General features: G+C 42.4%; 1 long non-coding RNA gene across 1 annotated transcript in view; it reads left to right on the plus strand.

Annotated features, from left to right (window-relative positions):
• LOC112650254 (uncharacterized) overlaps positions 1 to 2,221 on the plus strand; it is a 16,922-nt gene extending 14,701 nt beyond the window's left edge. The window contains exons 8-9 of the long non-coding RNA XR_007413961.1: positions 890 to 1,267; positions 1,586 to 2,221. This is a non-coding gene — a long non-coding RNA (uncharacterized LOC112650254). The remainder of the gene's footprint in view (positions 1 to 889; positions 1,268 to 1,585) is intronic.
• The last annotated feature ends 4,553 nt before the right edge of the window (positions 2,222 to 6,774 follow it).

A 6,774-nucleotide genomic window follows, 5' to 3' on the forward strand; every position in this document is an offset into this window, starting at 1 on the left:
CTTCTCTTGTTCTTTCCACTGTAGCCACACAACTCCGAGCTGTCCCTGGAGCACTGCCAATATAGTCCTTTCTCTACCCGGTATGTTCTTCCCAAGATATTCACACAGCTCACTCCCTCACTCTCTGAGTTTTTTCTCAAAAGTCACCATCCCTGGCCACCCTATGCGACTTCACAACACTCCCTACATTTCCCATTTCTCTTCCCTGCTTTATTTTTGCCCCTTAGCACTTGACAATTATGCTTGCTATGCTAGCCTTTGCTTCTCACATACTGTGTATTTCAGTTTTCTTATTTGTCCTCTGTCTCCTCCACTATATTGTGAGCCCCATAAGGACAGGGATTTTTAGCTGTTTTGCTCACTCATGAATCCCCAGGACCTGGACATTCAGTAGGCCCTCAATAAATATGGTTGAATGAAATCACCGGGTTCATTTAGTAAAAATCATACTTGCACTTAATTCCTCATCACTATATACGGCTCTTCTTTCTTCATCTTTCAAGGACATGGGCATGCCACAATTTAGTCATTTCTCTCTGTCCTTATCTCTTGAAACTCTTTCCTCCTTTGGCTTTCGGGACTCTCCTCATAGCTCTCTGTCCATTCCTTCCTCTTCCCCTCCACAAACTGTTCCTTCACTCACTCCTATAGGACTGACATTCCCCAAGAGCCTACCTGCTTCTTCCTAGAAGGCCTTGCCCACACCCTCAAGTCGTCCACCATCTAGGAGCTCATGACTCTTGTAGCTCCAGCCCAGATGCCTTTCTTGAGCTCCAGGTCCTCATTTGCAGCTACTTCCCAGGTGACCTACAAACACCCTTTAACATAAAAATTCAATTTGTCCAAACTCAACTTGCACCTTTCCCTTCTTTAATATTTCCCATCTCAGGAAACAGCAACACCATTTTCTTCTTCTTGCAAGACAGAAACTGTGGAGTCATCTTTGAATGTTCACGTTTCCTCACCTCTGTAGGATGTGTGGCCAAATCCTGCATCCTCAGAAACTTCTGCACAGCCGGGCTCTCTTTTCCCTCCCTCCTGCCTCTGCTCTAGTCCAGGGCTTTTCCAGCTCCCAATCTGTCTCCTCAACATGACTCTCTCGAGCTCATCACCCACACTACTACCTGATGGCTTCCTCAAAACCACGCTGGCCACATATTGGCTGCTGGCTGCCCAGAGAGAACGACTTTGAAGAGTATCATGATGTGCAAGGCAGATGAGATCCTGCCTTCAAGGGGCTCAGAGTCTGGAGACAGGCAGTGAGCAGGTAATGGGAGTGGATGGAGATGTGTGACACTGGGGAAAGTAAAGAATGTGAGGGGAGCACAAGTTGGGGGGGGCAGATCTAGTGAAGGAGCAAGGGGATCACCTTGATGAAGGGCCATAGACTGGAAGATGATCAGGAGTCACCAGGCACAAAGTCTGTGTGGGGTGGAGGTGGGGAAGGGGAAATATTTTGGGGTGAAGGAACAGAATTCAGAGAGAGCAAGTCCCCTTGCAAAAACTGAGAAGAGCCAGTGGTCAGGGAAGAGAGCTAGGGGAGGGCCAAGGCTCCCAGTTCATGTCCATCTCCACTCTTTCCAAGAGTCCATGATGAGACGATAAGTAAAAATTGCAAAGCATATTCTTTTCTTCTTCAATACAGAAGAGGATTTATCTGCAAGATTTCAGATAAAGGATTTTATTAACACATTTCTATAAAGCAGCAGCTGGAAGGATGAATGCTTATGTATGAAGCAGAGTGCATGAAGACCAGAACCCTCACAGAGAGGACTACATCCACCTATTCACACACCCTCCCTGCCTCTGGACTCAGAGACCACCGATGCCACATAGAGCAAGCATCAGAAGAGGAGCTAAAAGCCAGAGGTTAACTGGCCACCTACATATTGAATACTTCTCCCTATCCATCTTTCCAAGCAAGTGTGGATCAGGGTTAATTTTAAAAGATCCACACCTGGACATTTCATAGTGATATGCCAAAGCTATAAGGATAAAGAAAATATACTAAAAGCTCCCTTAAATGAAAAGAAAAAAGTCTCCATACAAGAAAATGTCAGAATGGCATTAGACTTCTCAATAGTAACATTGGTTGCTTGGAAGAAAATGGAGCATGTCTTCAAAGTTCTCATGGAAAACTATTTCAACCCAGAATTCTATACCAAGTGAACCTGTCAGTTCAGCATAAGGGAGAATAAAGAAATGTTCAGACATTTCAAAAGGTAAAAGGCTTACTTCATATTGGGTGTGGGGAAAAAAAAAGATCCATGAAATTAAGTAAAAATCCTTAGTCTTCAATTTGATTCAGAAGTTTCAGTGTGAAGTCATTATGTATTTTCTCTTTCTAAAAATGCATTTCTAGGGTCACTTGAGTGGCTCAGACAGTTAAGTGACTGCCTATGGCTCAGGTAATGATCCCAGGAGCCTGGGATGGAGCCTGGTCAGGCTTCCTGCTCAGTGGGAAGTCTGCTCATCTCTCTCCCTCTGCCACTGCCCCCACTGCCACTCATGCTTTTTCTCACTCTCTCTCTCTCTCTCTCTCTCTCACACACTCACTCAAATAAACAAAATATTTGGGATCCCTGGGTGGCGCAGCGGTTTGGCGCCTGCCTTTGGCCCAGGGCGCGGTCCTGGAGACCTGGGATCGAATCCCACGTCGGGCTCCCGGTGCATGGAGCCTGCTTCTCCCTCTGCCTGTGTCTCTGCCTCTCTCTCTCTCACTGTGTGCCTATCATAAATAAATAAAAGTTTAAAAAAATTTAAAAAAATAAACAAAATATTTTTTAAAAATAATAAAAATGCATTTCTAGCTCTATCTACTAAAAAGACCTAGAAATACAAGACCAACCTAGTAACAATAAGAAATAGTTCATTCCATGTCTAGGACTAATACATAAAATAAAACTGAAATATCTATCATTTCAGATACCAACAAAGAAAATAGGAAAGAGTCTCAGGAGCCAACTGAACAAAGTTTATAGTAGCAAAAGAAGGGATGATGTGAGCACCAGTAATGACAAAACCATAATGAATTGAAATACATCAAACACACTTAAGTCCATGACTAAAATTTTAAAAGTTCACAGGTTGCCTTTGGAAGATGCTAGGGACTCATTATTTTGAAAAATGGTAAATAAAGGGAATATATCCAACCTTTCCCATAGGAGCCTCAGGGTAACTAAATAGTAAATGAGGGGAAGTTTCTCTCTAATATAGAAATCTTTTAGCCATTAATTGAAAGAGTGACACCATGTTGCAACCCACAATAAAATAATGCACCTACACAAGGATCACTTGTGGCGACTCACATCATGATATGAGCCAAGTAGACACGATGTGCATCCTTTTGGGAATGCACAATACCACCTATGAAAGTGCCCCCAAAATAATCAAACTTGAATCTGATCAACAACCTCGATTTAATTACTAATTTCAAGGAAGTACGAGAGATAAAAGACCATGTCAAAAGTCAGGACAGGAATGCAATCAGCAAAATCCAGATTGCGGGAAATTTTACAAGAAAAACAAAACTAAAAAACAATTCTTTTTTCAACAAACAAACTGGAAGAGAGAAAAAAGGATGGTGGAACCATGGATTAAAAGACACGCAAGAGACACATCAAACAACTGCAATTGGATCCAATTCAAACAAGCAAACATTTATATATATCAAGGAAATCTGAATGCTGACTAGTAATGCTGACTAGTTATTTGATGATACTAAGAAATTATAGCTATTTTTTAGGTGTGTTAATAGTACAGTGATTATATTTTTTAAAAAGAGCCTGTACCAGAGCACCTGGGTGGCATCTGTCTTTTAAGCATCTGACTCTTGATTTCAGCTCAGGTCATGATCTCAGGGTAGTGAGACTGAGCCCCACGTTAGGCTCCATGCTGGGCATGGAGTCTGCTTAAGAGTCTCTCTCTTCTCTTTCTACCCTGCTTGCCCTATCCTCTCTCTCTCTCTCTCTCTCTCTCTAAAAAAAAAAACCCTAAAACAAAACAAAACAAAACAAAACAAAACTGTACCTTTTCAAAATAAATTCTAAAATATTTACTGGTAATTGCTATCTGGGATTTGATTTGCTTGAAAATAATCTAGGGGTGGTGAGAAGCAGCTAGGAGTACACATGATACAGGGTTGGCCATGGGTTGATAACTATTAGAGGTAGTTGATAGGGTATATGGGTTCATTGTATTATTTTCTCTCCTTTTACATGTGTTTGAAGTTTCCCATAACAAAAATGTAAAAAAAAAAAAAAATCATCCCCTGAACATTCTTTCTAAGGGAGTTACTCACTAGCACTCAATCGCGTGCTCTAGCAGTTACCAAGAGAAAAATCCAACATTCAGAAACAGTACATCTAATGGAGGGAGCAGTGAAAGGAAGTCTCATGATGGGAGCGCAGAGCTGTGCCCAAGCAGGGACAGCCTGGGCTGGCTTGACCAGAGATGTGGGGGGTTGGGGAGGGACTGACTAGAATAGGGAGTATGATCGATGGCTCGGGAAATTCACAGAACACAAACAAAGAAAAGACAGTGACATTTCCAGAAAAACAAAAAGCAGACAAGAACAGCAGAGTCAAATATGAAGCAAACTGAGACATAGCATAGACATGAGCTGCACTGAACAGTTTTTCGTGGTTATTCTAAAGTAAACAAACAACATTTTTTTTGTTGTTTTTGTTTTTTTGTTTTTGTTTTCTTGCCTTTTTAGAATCAACTTGGAAAAAATTTATGGGAGATTTCACTATGGTTAAATGGAAAATAAACATAATAAAAATGCATAAGGTACAGAATGGTTGGGGCAGAGAAGGTGGATGATAGGCTAGGAGCTCTAATGTTCCCATCTTACAAAGGGATAGGTTAATGGTAAACTTGTTCAAGATTGATAGGCAAGAAGTTAAGGTTTAAGTATACTTTTTGAAATTTCAAAACAAGCCTGAGGAGGAACTGCAAATAGTCTGGTAATGGAGAAGAGAGACAAAGGTAATAGAAGTCAATGAAACCTTATATATGCCCTACTATACTAGGATATTCAAGATTGATAAATCAAGAAGCTTCAGTATAAGCATACTATTTGGGGATATAGAGATAACCACCGGAAGTACAAGACTCAGAACTGCTGAAAATGTCTGTAGGAAGGAAGCCCAGGATGGGGAAGACTATGTTGGAGCACTACTGCTTTCCATGATAAGCTTCTCTGGGTATGTATTGCTTTGATCAGTAGCTACATTATAGGGGGTCTTGTGAGCCATTTAAAATAGTTTAGAGTTTTACACAGACAACCAGGTTATATGATTAGATCTGTGTTCTAATTGGACCCCTCTGGCTGCAGGCAGAGAATGGAATGGAGGCAAGCCAGAAGGTGGAGGTGTGAGGGAGTAGGGGCAGGGCAGGGCAGGAGGACAGCTGCAGATGTCCAGACTGATGATGGCCTGGCATAGGAACAGAGAGAGCTGGATGGATGGATTCAAGAGGTACTAAAGAAGGTTTGGAAGAATCATGCCAGCTGCGTGAGTGATGGTCCCTTTTACGAGCTGGAGAACCCTGGGGGTGGGGCAAGAGGGTTTGAGAAGAAGATAACCAGTTTAGTTTGGACACGTTCAGTTTGAGTCATCAAGGATGTGTGAGGCCTTTCATAGTCTGGCACCAACCACCCTCTCCAACCTGTTTCTGCACTCAGCAACCCTCTGCCATCCCTACCCCTGTTCTCTTATCACCCTGAGTTTCTTGCTGTTCCATAAGCATACTATATATATATATATGTCTTTGCTCATGCCAATGCTTCTGGTGAGAATGCCTTCCTTCTCCCTTCTCAGTCTGCAGTTTCTGATTATTACTCAGCTCACATTTCTTGTCTTCTCAGAAAACCTTCAGATTCTCCTAAGAAGTGCTCCATCCTCTGGGTGCCCCAGCATGCTAACAGATTTTGTCTAGCTCTGAGCACATCCTCCCATAAATCTCTTTTTCATATGTCTACTTTCCCTACCAGGCAATTGTTTCATAGGGGATAGGAACTGTCACCTATTATCCTTCAAGTTAGAAATATGAAGATATTTCACCTAGTTTGTCAACTCTCTCAGCTTGGTGATGACTACTTGGAATGCCATGTTGCAGATGATTTTGGACAAATGCAGGTGGTACAAGGTGTGGTGGGGTTCTGGGAAAGTAAAAGTCTGTCATGGGAGGAGAAGGAACAGGGAGGAACCAGGAGTTCATTGAATGAACTATCAAGAAACATCCCTCCCCAGGTGCCTGAGTGGCTCAATCTATAAAGTGTCTGACTCTTGATTTTAGCTCAGGTCATGATGTCAGGGTTGTGGGATAGAGCCCTGCATTGGGCTCTGTACTCAGCAGGGAGTCTGCCTGAGACTCTCTCTGCCCCAGTGTCCTCCCCCCATGCTCTCTCTCTGAATAAATAAAATCTTAAAAGATTTTGATAAAAAAAAAAGAACACCCCTCCCAAATGGAGTAAAAAGAATCTTCTGGCCTGCCATCTCATCACTTAGAATGCCTCACAGACTGAGGGGCCTACCTTGGGGTCTGGATAGCTTTATACTATCTGGGAATTTTTTCCTCCCAACATTTGACCTGGACACTAAGACTTTCCAATATGCAGCCACACCATGGGATTTAGTTGAGACATGCCTGGGCCAGATCCCTTCACAGCCCTGGGTCATCTGAGCCCTACAGACCTGAAGAAAGCCATTTCAGGATGCAATCTTCCAGTCCTGGAGGATTTGGATAAATCCTCCAGTTTTTTCTAACCTT

This window comes from Canis lupus, chromosome 11 (genome assembly GCF_003254725.2).
Source record: "Canis lupus dingo isolate Sandy chromosome 11, ASM325472v2, whole genome shotgun sequence".
NCBI lineage: Eukaryota > Metazoa > Chordata > Mammalia > Carnivora > Canidae > Canis > Canis lupus.